This window comes from Triticum urartu, chromosome 7A (assembly GCF_056163025.1).
Source record: "Triticum urartu cultivar PI428250 chromosome 7A, HENAU_Tu73, whole genome shotgun sequence".
In the NCBI taxonomy this organism is placed as follows: Eukaryota; Viridiplantae; Streptophyta; class Magnoliopsida; order Poales; family Poaceae; genus Triticum; species Triticum urartu.
This window is the reverse complement of record NC_141879.1, coordinates 169,295,428-169,309,314: the sequence shown is the minus strand read 5'-3', so window position 1 is coordinate 169,309,314 and position 13,887 is coordinate 169,295,428. Positions and strand designations below refer to the sequence as shown.

At 46.7% G+C, this 13,887-nt stretch overlaps 1 pseudogene; it reads left to right on the top strand.

The window, feature by feature from the left end:
• The first annotated feature begins 10,823 nt into the window (after positions 1–10,823).
• On the top strand, positions 10,824–11,824 carry LOC147958811 (uncharacterized; annotated as a pseudogene).
• Positions 11,825–13,887: the final 2,063 nt, after the last annotated feature.

Genomic DNA, 13,887 nt, shown 5'->3' with positions numbered 1-13,887 from the left:
CGGCTTTGCCGCTCAAACCGTTCCGCATCCCACGTTATACTTATCCACTCACCCACGATCGCACACGATCTGCACCTCTCAGTACGTGGGTGACACATGTCAATCGAATGAGAAGGGTCAGGGGCACGTTCGTCCAATTTCTTCGGGCAAGCAGTTTTTCACCGTGGCTATAAATACCCCTCCGCCCCTTCCTCACTTCTTTTACTCCGCTCGACCTCTCTCTCCAGCTCGACCTTCTTAAACCCTAGCGCCGCCGCTACTTCATCGCCACCGGTGAGGAAGAGCTTCACTGCCTCGACCTCGTCGCCGACGTACTCGCGCCGACTGCGGAAATCTTCACTCCGCCGCCGCCGTAGCCGTCTTCCTCCGCCAAGTTAGGGCGTGGAAGATCTGCACAGACGAACTTCACATCTCCTCACTTCAGTTCGTCGTGTTCTTCGTCCAGGCGTTCCTCGAAGAAAAGTTGCATACTTCTTCAGAAAATTCAATTGTCCAAATTCCTCAACTGAAGAAAATGGCTGACGGTAAGAAGCCACAGAAGGGAGGAAAGAGGCCTGAGGTCAATACAGCGTTTGAGATCCCTGATGAAATATATGCTGGGTACTGCACACCTACTGAGGAAACTAAGAATGAGCGCAAGGTGCGCATTCAGAAAATAGAAAGGAGATGGGCAAAAGAGTGGAGGGAGTACAGGTATGTAACTCCAAAGTACATGAAGAAATTCACACTCAATCCTCCATGCCCAAGAGCTCCATTGGCACCTGGCCAAATCGCAGATCCCACCAGCCTCAAGCGTGATGAGGACTATCCTGATGAATGGGCCAAGCGCCAAGCCAAGTTGGCTAAGCAAGCCAAAGAAGCAGTGAGGAAATTCAATGAAGACTTTGTTGCTGCTGCTGCTGCCTCTGCTGAGGCCTTTGCTGTCAAGCCAAAGAAGGCTATATCAAAAAAGCCTGCGCGCAAGCCAAGTGCTTCACCAACAATGCCCTCAAGGCCAAGTTCCTCAGCAATACCCTCACGGCCAGAATCCTCAAAGCCCTCATGGCCAATTCCTCATGTTGTTCCTGTTCCTCCAAAGTCCTCAGCTCCTCCGCCTAAGCCCTCAGCTGTTCCGACTAAATCCTCAGCACCTGTGCATCTCGCCTCGTGCCAAAGGACTGCAGGCATCTCCATTGCCTCAGGTGTCTCAACTAGTTCCTCAGCTACACCAAGTTCCTTAGCTACACCAAGTTCCTCAACTGGCCCCTCACTACTGAAGACAAAGGCCACTGTTGGACGAAGTCCTCGCCCAAGTCCTCAAAAGAAACAAGCCGCTTTTCAAGTGCCGTCTGAAGAAGACGAAGCTGATGATGATGAACTTGCAGAAATCATCAGAGACAGATAAGTCAGGGCCGCTAGAGCCAAAGGAACAGGGGTGCCACTGCTTTTGGATCCCAAGTTGATCCTCGACTACATTGATGTTTGACACAAGTACCCCAACGCTCCCATGCCTGACTTCAAGCTGACTCCTGGCCAAAATCACATGCTGACCCACTTCATTCAAGAAGAAAAGTGGAAATTTGAGAAGGCCAGGCAGATCAAGAAAGCGCAGTACAAGAAAGAGCGCTATCTCAAGAAAAACGTTGTCTCTATGACAACTGAAGAACTTGTCACTATTCAGACTGAGATCAAGAAACTCAGTGATGACTTTGACGCATATCGCGTTGATTGGATTGGAGCCAAGGTTCGTTTTGTGAAACTTGCGGATAACTTCACTTCCAATGTTGCAGCCCCAATGCAACAGGAAATTCCCCAGGCTAAAGCATCTGCTCAGCCTACTGAAGAAAATGCCAGCACCGCTGATGACAATCAGGCTGCTGAAGAAAATGTGAGTTCCAGGGTTGATGAGTGCATTCCAGCCACTGAAGAAATTGCCAGGGCACCCACTAGTGGTGCGCCTGAAGAAAATGAAGAACCCAGGGCAACTGCATCAGTTGTTCCTGAAGAAAATCAACCAGATTCCTCAGCTGCTCCTGCACCAACTTCAACTCCAATCCTTCCATCTGCATCAAATGTGAAGAAGACCAAGGCTGCAGAGCGTGCTGCAGTGAAGAAAAGGAAAGCATCAGCTGCTTCAGATTCTTCAGCTCCGAAGGAGATGAAGCCTATGACAAGTTCATTTGCTAATCCGATTGATATTGTTCCTATCTCAACCAGGCCATCAAAGGACCTTGTTCCTTTTGATGAAGAATATGTGATCCCCGACGGATCAGATGAAGAAACTTCTTCTGCTACTTCGTCGGAGCAGATTGATGAAGAAATTGAAGTGGATGCAATCCCTTCAACACCTGTCATCTCCTCGCCCATGTCTCAGTTTACAGCTGAAGAGGCTGGCGTTGAAGAAATGGAAGATGAAGATGTGGACGTTGGCTGCTCCACACCCGTGATCAGTGATGAATTCTGGGTAAGTCAGCATCCAAACTCTCCAATGTTCACACCGCTGCAGCAAATACCTCAGTCGCCTACACCAACTGTTCAAATGGGCTCTGAAGAAACTCATCCCACTGCATCTGTCCATAAGGAAATTCCAGCCACAAGCGCTGAAGAAACTGCTGCTGCTGAACAACCAACGACGCAGACTGCCACTGAGGAGGAACCAGAAATTCCTCGGCCTGAAGAACCTGCGATTGAGATTCCTGAGGTCATGATGCAACTCACTAACACTCCTCTGCCGAAGCCAAAGGATCCATTCTCACGCAAGCAAAAGTTCAAGGCTGATGATTTCTTCGGCAAGCACGTATTCTTCGAAGATTACAACCCATATAACTCTGCTCGCATTAGGAAGAGGCGTTTTTGGACTGCTAGTCAAGCCAATTTCTATTCCTCAGTGCTGTTCAACAAGGAGAAAATCTTCTACCATGAGCATATTCCTCACGTGGATATGGAATCTCTGCCGTGCTTCGCACCAGTCCTCAGTGTTCTTCGCGACGCTGGACTGCTAAACTTTTGCTCTGACATCTGTGATTGGAATGAAGAACTGATTCTTCAATTCTATGCAACGCTGCACATCACCGGAGATACTGAAGATGTGAATTCATGGGTGCTGGACTGGATGTCTGAAAACACTCACTATACTGCACCAGCATCTGAATTGTTTCGTGCTCTACCACTCAGTCCTCCCCTTGAAAAAGCTCGCTGCATCTATAGTGAACCTGAGCCCACACATCATTACATGCAGGTGCTGATGAAACCTTTGAAGCCAGGTCAAGCACCAAGAACCAAATTCCTCGTGAAGGAATTTCTGTACGTGCCTAGAACTGTCTATTGTATTCTTACGAGGACAATCAGTCCTATCAAAGGCCACGGCTCATCTGATGAGGAAATTGTTGGCATCATGAAGAATCTGGTATTCAATATCGTTCATGGCATTCCTGTCAATTATCACGATTTCTTCATGAGGACTATGGCAAATGTTGCACTATCTCCATTTGAGCTGAAGCCTTATGCACCTTGGATTATGAGATTCCTCAGGACAAGGTCTTCACTCAAGTACAAAGCTGATTTCCAGAATCACCTCAGCTACTTGCCCCCAATTGAAGTCCTCAAGCAGACATATTCCTCAGTTGATGGAAAGGGCAAGGCACCAGCTGTAATAGATGAAGGCATTCGTCCATTGGATGGTCAGTTTCGCAAAGCTGCATCTTATTCCACCAATGATGACTCTGCCACACATGACTCTGCCAATGCACCCAAGTCCACTCCTCAAGCCACTGCTCCGCGCGTGATGACTGACCGTGAACTTCTGCTTAGTCTTCACCAGAAGGTGGATCGAAATCACAAATGGGTTAAGCGTCAGTTTGGTTCACTTCTTCACAACATGACTGCCACACACAATGCAGTGAAGAAAAATCACTACTACCTCCATCAAGTCTTCGGGCGCACCTGGGCAATCCTGTCACATCTGTATGGTGAAGAAGATCTGAAGAAAATGGGTCTCAATGAAGATTTTGACTGGTCTGCACCTCCACCGAAGAAATTCAAGAAGGTCAAGGTTCCTTCTCTGGTGGCCAGCTCATATTCTTCATCGCGCAACACTAATGAAAATGAAGACTTGGACGACACTGCGGCAGGCCCTACTACGACAAACGACCCCAACAACGCTGGCGCTCCTTCATCAACTTGATATTCTTCAGGGGCGTTAGTCCTCATATTCGATCCTTTTGGTCATTTGATGACAAAGGGGGAGAATTTTGAGTTAGTCTTCAAGCGGGTCTTTCTATATGGATGTTTTTTGTTAAGTTACAACTCTCGTTCTTCTGAGACTTTATTGGATCGAGTTGTAAACTTAAACCCGATGGTGCTCTGATACTTTTGATATGTTTTTCTGCATGCTTATTCCTCGTTAATATTATTGCACGCATGCTGAATTACATCAGTCACCATATTTCATCATGCATTTCAAATTCTTCTCTGTTATATGTCAAATGCGTGTATGAATTACAAGATATAGAGGGAGATCTCCATGATTCAACTCTTCAAGTGTGCATTGCTTCAAAAGCAAATTCCTCACTATGCACATCTTCAGGGGGACTTCTTCTATATCTTGCAATCAAATTTCTCAATATCAGTAGTTACACTTCATATGTTTATCCCCGTTAAAAACTTAACATATATTGTCATCAATCACCAAAAAGGGAGAGATTGTAAGTGCATCTAGTGCCCCTTAGTGATTTTGGTGTATTGAAGACTTATAGGTTAAGGGACTAATGCGTTTGTGGGTGTACACAGGTCTATAAGCTTATGAGGAGTTTGATATTTACAGAGAAAGTCGACCCAAAAAAATGAAGTTCTTCGACTGAAGACTTTGAATCACTGAAGACTTTCTGAAGACTTTGAAAGTGAAGAAATTGGTGTGACCTTGAAGACTTGGTATTCGTTCGAGGAACATGAAGCATGAAGACTTTTTGTTTTCGTAGTTTCATTTTCTCTTTCTTGAGTCATAGGAAACACCGTACTGTTAAAGGGGGTCGAGGAAATAGTAAGGAAAAATTTCCATGTGATGCTTAACTCAAAATCCTACACGTACCAATCCCTTCGAGTGAAGCCATTGGAAATCTCATACAATTCAGTCAATTTCTTCAGTGATAGAGACGGAGTTCTTTTGGTCTCTGAGGAATTTGTCCTGACTGAGGAGTTAGGAATTCGCCAGTGCGGATTGCCTACACAGTGAGGAACATGATAGCCATGAGGATTTTGCTACTCGAAATTCCGACCGTTGCTGTGCTATGCGCCAGCTGTCCCAAAATATCTATCCACCTAACGGTCATATCATTGAAGGACATTTATGTCTTATCATGTCGGGCTGCTCCCTAGGCTATAAATAGCCGCCCCCTATAACCACTAGCTGGTTGGCTGCTCCGAGAGAAACTGACACTTGTCATTTGAGAGCAACCCATCCTCCGAGGACTTTGAGCGAAAATCATCAAGTGAGGAAAAACCCAAAACCCAAACACCTACAAACCCCAAGTGATTGAGCATCAGTGAAGAGATTGATCCTGCGTGGATCCGACGCTTGTTACCTTTGAAGACTGTGCTTCTTCCAGACGGTTAGGCGTCATGGTCTAGAGCATCCAAGAGGAATTGTGGATCGCCGAGTGACCAAGTTTGTGAAGGTTTGGAAGTCGCTTGAAGACTTACCACGAGTGATTGGGCGAAGTCTGTGTGACCTTAGTTCAAGGAGAATACGGTGAGGACTGGGTGTCCTGAGCTGCGTGTTCAGGACTGGGTGTCCGGGACTGTGTGTCCTCGAGTTTAAATACTCAGCCGCTCCAACCAGACGTATAACTGAGACAGCAGTTGGAACTGGTCTACCAAATCATTGTCTTCACCAAACTCACTGGTTCCATTTTCTCAACTCTTTCATTTCCTCATAATTGAGTTGTGTACTTGTTCATATCTGTGTTTGAAGATTTTGACTGAAGACTTTCTCAATTTCCTCAGTTCAATTTCTTCAGTCTGTTTGTCTTCATCCTGTGTTACCCTGTGCTTACGTTTCCTGTACTATGTGCCTGTCTTCATTTCATCATGATGACTATACTTGTATTCTGTTATGTTTACTGTTGAGTACTTATTCCGCTGCTAGTAGTTCTTCGCTAAGAAATTTCCTCACCGGCAAATTCCTCAGCGAAGAATTTCATAAAAATCGCCTATTCAACCCCCCTCCAGTCGATATAACGCACTTTCAACAACACCGTATGAAAAAGAATATGGGCATAATCCTTAGTACTCTTGCACCTCTGTTCGTATAAAACGAATGCTCAACATACGAAAAAAAATCCCATAGGAAGAAAATCCTACAAAATTCTAAATTGAATAAGACCTAACAAAATATAAAAATGCTAAAAAAATTACGTCAGTTATTTTGACATGACAATTCCTGGCGAAAAAACTGAACGTGTCCAGGATCTGGCATGATTGATAAAAAAACTTTCACTCGCATGAGTCACGACAACATAATTTGTCATCTCAAATGTTTTATTATTTCTGATGTTCGTTGTACTGCCATGATTAAAAATGAATAGATTGAAAGTTTTCTCGAAAAAAATCCCACATTCGGTTTGGAGCGAAATCCAAAAAATACCACACCACAAAATATTATAACCGGCACTCCCTATAAGCATCTGGTCCAAACATTTACGTGAATCCTGCCTTGATGCCCGCCGAGCAGGTGCAGAGCCCATGAGCTCCCACGACACCACCGGCCCGATGTTGTGAACTTGTGTCCCCTGCCGACGTCGTGGATGGCTCGATAGACTTGCAACCACGAGCGATACTTACTGGCTCGGAGGCTGGGGAGCCATGGGCGATGGAACCACATGAGTCGTCGCAGATCCGTTGGTGTTGGTGACGATTGGAGCCATGGTTGGTGCTGAAGATCTGCTGCTCGCTAAGCTGCCTGGTGCCATCATGAACTCTCCGAACTCCCCGAAGAAGATGGTGGGACTAGAAGAAAATCGGTCTCCCCGAACTCCCGTAGCAGAAAAGCTGAGGGCTCCTTTGATACAAAGGATTTTCGTAGGATTTTTGAAGGATTTGGATCCTTAGGATTTTTTGTTCTTACGATGGTCGTTTGATTCGTTGGATTGAAATTCTTTGGAATTTTTTCATAGGATTCATTTGTACTACGTTTTGGAGGAAAATTTCCATCCACTCAAACCTCTTTGTAGAATTCCTTTATTTCTCCTGTACTATCAAACACACTTCCAAATCCTATAGGGTACAAAAGAACATGGCACTCTATTCCTGCATTTTTCATATTCCAGTATTTTGAGAATCCTACGAATCAAAGAGGCTCTTAACATGGCAAGGAATTTTTTTTGTGAAAAACATTGCCATGCCTGATATAGGAAATTGCCATCCTCACAAGTCGCGACAACATAATTTGACATCTCATTTGTTCGATTCATCATGTTTAAAAACCCGACGTTTCGTTTGTAGTGAAATCCAAAAAATATCACACCACAAAATATTATAACCGGCACTCCCTGTAAGCATCTGGTCCAAACATTTATGTGAATCCTGCCTTGACTTACCTTATATATGTTCATCAAATTCTGACCTTGATTACAAGTTTGGTAAGTAATTAAAATAGAATTGGTTTACGTAAATTAAGGTGATTGATTATCATATATGCATGAAAGATTGCACAAAGTGGTGGTGGGAAGAAAGGTGAAATGGAAAACCTTATGTTCTTTTTAAGTAATTCAAGAAAATGAATAAAAGAGAATGTATCTAGATGTATTTTAGTTCTAGATAAACCCATTTTTATCCATTTCGATGACAAGTATTTCCGGACGGAGGGAGTATACAACATTAGTAATCTCTTTTTCGAGAATGTCTACTAATCTTCAAATTTCGCATGGATCGGACGATTTCCGGTAGGGGGAGGAGGGGCGGGATCGACATCACTGGTGGGCGGGGTCGAGGGTGGATTGCCGTCGCTAAAGAAGAGTGAGGTGGGCGTGTGAGCACTATGTGTGTGACGGTTTGGCGTCGCTCCCAAGGGATCTCCATGTTCATCGAAGTCGTTGATCGCCACGCGCCCAAGGGCTGCAAGGGCGTTGGTGGTCGAATGGGTTTGGCATCGAGGCCGACGTCTCTGTTAGTTGGTCTTGTTTTCCCTTCATCGCGCCTGCCGCACAGCGACCTCCGTTGTGTTTCTCTGGAGCTGTAGCTGGGTTGCCACGGTGGCCTGCCTGAGGGTCTCCATTGTTCATAAGGTGGGTTGATTCCTAGTAAGGGTGTTCTCAGCACCCACAACGCCTTGTCTATGATCTTTGATGATAGCTAGTGTCATCGTTGTTCCCGCGAGGCTCGAGGTGTTGGCCCCAAGAGTCATGAATCCCGGGGGTCCGGTACGGAGAATGGTGAAGCTGATGTGGTTTCGCCCAATTGGTGTGGAAGACGTGGTGCTGATGGAGCGATACTTACTATCTCAGAGGTTGGGGGAGCCATGGATGGTGGAACCACGTGAGTTGTTGCGGATCCGTTGGTGTTGTTGACGATTGGAGCCATGGTTGGTGCTGAAGATTTGCTGCCTGCTGAGCTGCCCGGTGTCGTCATGAGAATCTGCTCCAGGAGATGGGCTATAGGGGTTCGTCACCATCCGTGGTAGGGATCGGTTTTAGGCTTTGCATCGGTCTCGTCGCCTTCCTCCTTCTCCTAGACGAAGATGATGCTAGCCACGGTATCCTTGTCACCATTTTCCGGAAGTGAGGCGAGGGTAGCAAAGCTCAGATACGACACAAGGGCGGGCTGGTGGGTTGTTGTAAGGTCGATGCAACGTTCCGAACTCGAGGCTGGAATACGGACTTCGGCCGTGAAGTTTGTCGATGCGAGGTCGTCGTCCTCTAAGATAGAGGCCGGTGGTATTGGTGATAACGGCTCCGATGGGACCACGCCTACGGCCCGATAGGGCGGTGGACGCGGAGTCGGAGATCGCCATAGCGGCTGATGACGAATGTGAGAGACCAGAAGAAGATGGTGGGGTCAGGGAAGGACGGTGGGTTGATGTCAAACGAGCATGCCCCATTCGCGACAAAGGTGAGGGGGCCGAAGGTCAATCTCTCTGCTGGCGCGAGCTCGCCAAACGTGATGGACAACACCATATGAAAAAGAATATGGGCATAATCCTTGGGACTCTTGCACCTCTGTTCGTATAAAACGAATGCTCAACATACGAAAAAAATTCATAGGAAGAAAATCCTACAAAATTCTAAATCAAATAAGACCTAACAAAATAAAAAAATGCTAGAAAATTTACGTCAGTTATTTAGACATGACAATTCCTGGCGAAAAAACTAAACGTGGCAAGGATCTGGCATGATTGATAAAGAAAACTTTCAATCTCACGAGTCACGACAACATAATTTGTCATCTCAAATGTTTGATTTGTCATGCTTGATAAAGTAAACTGTCATCCTCACGAGCCACAACAACATAATTTGTCATCTCAAATGTTTGATTTGCCATGCTTAAAAACCCGGCATTCAGTATGTAGCGAAATTCAAAAAATACTACCGTACACCACAAAATATTATAACCGGCACTCCCTATAAGCATCTGGTCCAAACATTTACGTGAATCCTGCCTTGATGCCCGCCAAGCAGGTGCAGAGCCCATGAGTTCCCACGACACCACCGGCCCGACGCTGTGAAATCCAAAAAAATACTACACCACAAAATATTATAACCGGCACTCCCTGTATGTATCTGGTCCAAATATTTACGTTTTTTAAGGCAAAGTCCAAATATTTACATGAGTGAATTCCACTTTTTACCCCGTAGTTTTACATTTGTGACACTAATTACCCCATCGAGTGAAAATTCGCCTAGAATACCCTTTTTGAAAGCTTTGGACCCTCATTTTCTGATGCATATCCATCACGTAAGGTGTGAGAGATGACGCCAGGGGTCCGAAAATATGTGATGACGATGAGGAATGGATATGGACAAGAGAAGGCTGGACATGATCGTCAATGATGCCCTCTGATCTTTACATATTCTTTTACGAATCATTGACACAACATGCCAATCCAATATAACATAAACAAGGAAAATGCAAAACTAGGTAAAACCAAGTTAAATGCCTCCAAAATCTGATATTTTGATAGAAGGTTCACTAAATAGGGTAATATGTATCACAAATGTACAACTACAAGGTAAAAGATGAAATTCACTCTATTTACGTGAATCCTGCCTTGATGCCTGTAGTTCAAATATTTACGTGAGTAGGTGCAGAGCCCACGAACTCCCACGACACCACCGGTCCGACGTTTTGAACCTGTGTCCCCTGCCGACGTCGTGGACAACGTCCAACCACCGGCAGGCACTTTGCAGTCCTGGCCTCTCATGGCATCGCAGATCATTCTCTTGGTCAACTCTATTCTGTTCGGTCCTCTTTGTTTAGAGTAAAACAGATAAAAAAGACGGCCTAGCGCGCGACGGCCCGGACTCATTTTGTTTCTTTTGTGTTCGGACTGATCCTTTTCAAGCGCAAACTTGCGCCGGGTTTAGATCGCGACGAACATCAAACAAACGCGCGCCTCGTCCGTGTCGGGGCCGCGTGGCAGGCGGTCACCTATCTCTTACCCGCCCACATCAATGCATACGAGCGAGCGGCTCCACCTGTCATCCGCACGTCGAACGGTCGCCGTCCTTCTTTAAATGGAAAGCGTGGACGGGTCATCGTCCATACTGCCCCACGCCATCCCGTGGCCTCCTCGAAACTCGACAACCCCAGTCCCAAACCCTAGCCAACACCTCGCCGTCCGGCCGCCCACAGTCATGGGCCGCAAAGGCAAGCACGACCGCGAGGCTGGTTCCTCGTCGGGACGCCGCCGCGAGCCCGCGTCGCCATCTCCACCACGCCGGGCCCCCGCGCCGCCCGCCTTCTCCATCGCGCCCACGTCCGCCGGCGAGCGCGACCGGCATTACATCCGCGCGTCGGTGTGCCGCCGTTATTGGGAGACAAGGACACCGCTCTCCTGGAGCGACGTCCATCTCCCCAATAACTGGCATCTCTCCGCCGACCGGGTCCCGATCCCGCCGGTCCCGACGAGCGGCCGTACGCGCGACACGGAGATCAAGCGCCGCCGCCGCCTCCTCCCCGACGACCTCTTCTACGACCCCAGGTACGCCCCCGACTCCGGACTCTGGGACACCTGGTTTTGTGACGAGCACGACACCAGGCGCGCGTCGTTCTTCGTCGACACCTCGACGGGGCCGCGGCGGCCACGACAGCAGCACGCAGCGCCTGCTCCCAAGAGCGCGGGCGTAGGCGGGTGCGTGGCGTCACGCCCACGCCGTCGCCTTCCCCGTCTCCGTCGCCACCTCCCCCTCCTCGCATGACAGCGGAGGAGGAGGCCTGTCTCCTGCAGCGTGTCATGGAGGACTCCGTGAACACGCACGACGAGCGGCAGTGGGACGGCCTGGAGGAGACCATGGCCCTCTCTGCTGCCGGGGACGTCGCCTTCCCGAAGCTGCAGATGGCGGCCGTCACGGAGGAGGCGATGGAGGAGGACCCGCCGGCCGCGTTCCAGCAGCTGCTGGGCCAGGGGTGGGGCTGGTCCTGCACTGCTCCGGAGATGGCCGCCGGCGTGGGCGTGAACTGGTGCCCCACTCCGCCGCGGTCATCGGAGCGGGAGGCGTCTCCCCGGGAGGAGGTGGTGCAGGCACCTCCGGCCGTCCAGCCCTCCCCTGTCTACCACGCACCGCCGGCCCACATGTGGACGCCGCCGGCCTACGTCGATCTCGTCAGCGACGACGACGACACCAACGGCCAGTGAAGACGGCGACGGCACCGACGGACACGGCAAAAGCGCGCGGGAGGCGTTTTTTATTTTGTTTTTTATATGTTAATTATGAAACTGGGCCTTTTAAGTGGCCGTGGAAACTAGGCCGTTTTGTGGCCGATCCCTATATATGTTTTATGTTTTTTAATGCGTTTATTTACTTTTTTATTATTTTATTTTAGTTTTTATATATTTTTTATTCACATCTACCCCGGACACGATTTGAGGTGCGGCCGCGCGGTGGGCGCATGCACGATCCATCTGACCAAGCCGGATACGGGCGAATTCATCGACGCCCCAAAGGGATAAAATCTAGTTAATCCAAACGTCCGTTAAAGATCACACGGTGGAGTTGGCTTATGAAAACAATGGTGTGGACACAGATACCAGCCGACCCTCACCAGCTCCAACCAACGTCTCACCGTGCTCCAACCAATGGACAGTCGGTCTCACCGAACCCCCGCTCAAACCTTGCCAATTGTCGAGAAGCAAAGCGAAGTAGACATTTTTTCAGAGCACTGCTATGCTTTGGTCAAAAGAAAAATACTGGTACGCTTGTGGGCTGTTTGGGCCATGTCATTTGAGCCCAGCAAGCAGCCATTTAACAACAAACCCAAATATAGGGACAGCGGTCAGTAGAAAAAGAGGTAATATCATCAGGAGTCATAGAACTTACGCTCGACGTTTAGTTTGATGTTAGAACTTTGAAAATACGAATTTGTGGTTATTTAACTTGACAACGCGTGTAAATACGGTCACAACATATGCATGTGGACGTATCAGGGTGTATGGCCCCACTTGTTAGTGAGTGGTGACACATGATGGACTTATTTTTACACAAAACACCCTCATATTTTTTATTTCCGAAAAAGTCAAATTAGTGAAAAATGGGAGAGAGCCTGGAATCCAACCCACGACCAATGTTCACCACAGAAGCCACTCTAACCAACAAGCCATCCCTGTTTGCATGTAACGTATGGATAGCTAAGTTAGATGTACTGAGAGCTTAAATGATATTTATTTTTTTGCATCTATGAGCAGTGGATGTACATCTGCAGCTCATTTAAGCTATTTTAGTGGTCCTTTTTTCTTACCTGAAACATGTAGAGGCGTGCACTGCTACAATGATTCATTTAAGCTATTTTAGTGGTCCTTTTTTCTTACCTGAAACATGTAGAGGCGCGCACTGCTACAGTGATTCGGTTAAACAGGATGAGAAGTCATGTCCAGATAGGTTGACGCATTAAAATCAACATATAATGCCATCAACACAGTACTTACAAGTTTTTTCTTCTGAGAAACACACAGTACTTACATGTGGAGTGGTAAAACAATGTAAGTAATACTAATTGCACATCAGGATGGTTTGACATAGCAGTAAATACAGTGACATTTCATCAATCAAGCTCCTATGCATGGAAATCTGTTCTTTCTTCGTCTGTCACTCTGGCTGGCTCTCTTTGGCAGTATCCACAAGATGCGTGTCTTTCGGAAGGTGATCGTGCTGATGGCTTATTTTTTAACATATTGAGGCTCATTTTGCATTTGCAATTTCTTCAAGATATTTGTAAAACGTAATTAATGAAGTTATGTTCTAAGAATATTATACATAAAAACTATCATTAGTACATAAAAACATTTAAATATGAACTTGTGTATTATATGAAAAATAGTTAATACCGACATTGAAAATGTTTGTTAAATAAATATGTTTAACGAATCCAAAATGTATAGACTCGCAGCTTATATTTAAATTATGCAAAATGATGAATTCAAACATTTACGTGCCTATATGCAGGACAGTGTGGTTGTTAAAAAATGTGAGGGTGTTTTGTGCAAAAATTAAGTAAGCTGAATGCCACCACTCACTAACAGGTGGGGCCATACACCCTGATACGTCCGCATGCGTATTTTGTGACCATATTTGCACGCGATGTCAAGTTAGATGACCACAAATCCGTATTTTTAAAATTGTAGCATCAAAATGAACATTGAACGCAAGTTCTATGACTTACGGTGATATTACCTCGTAGAAAAACATTCTTTTCTGTCCAGTA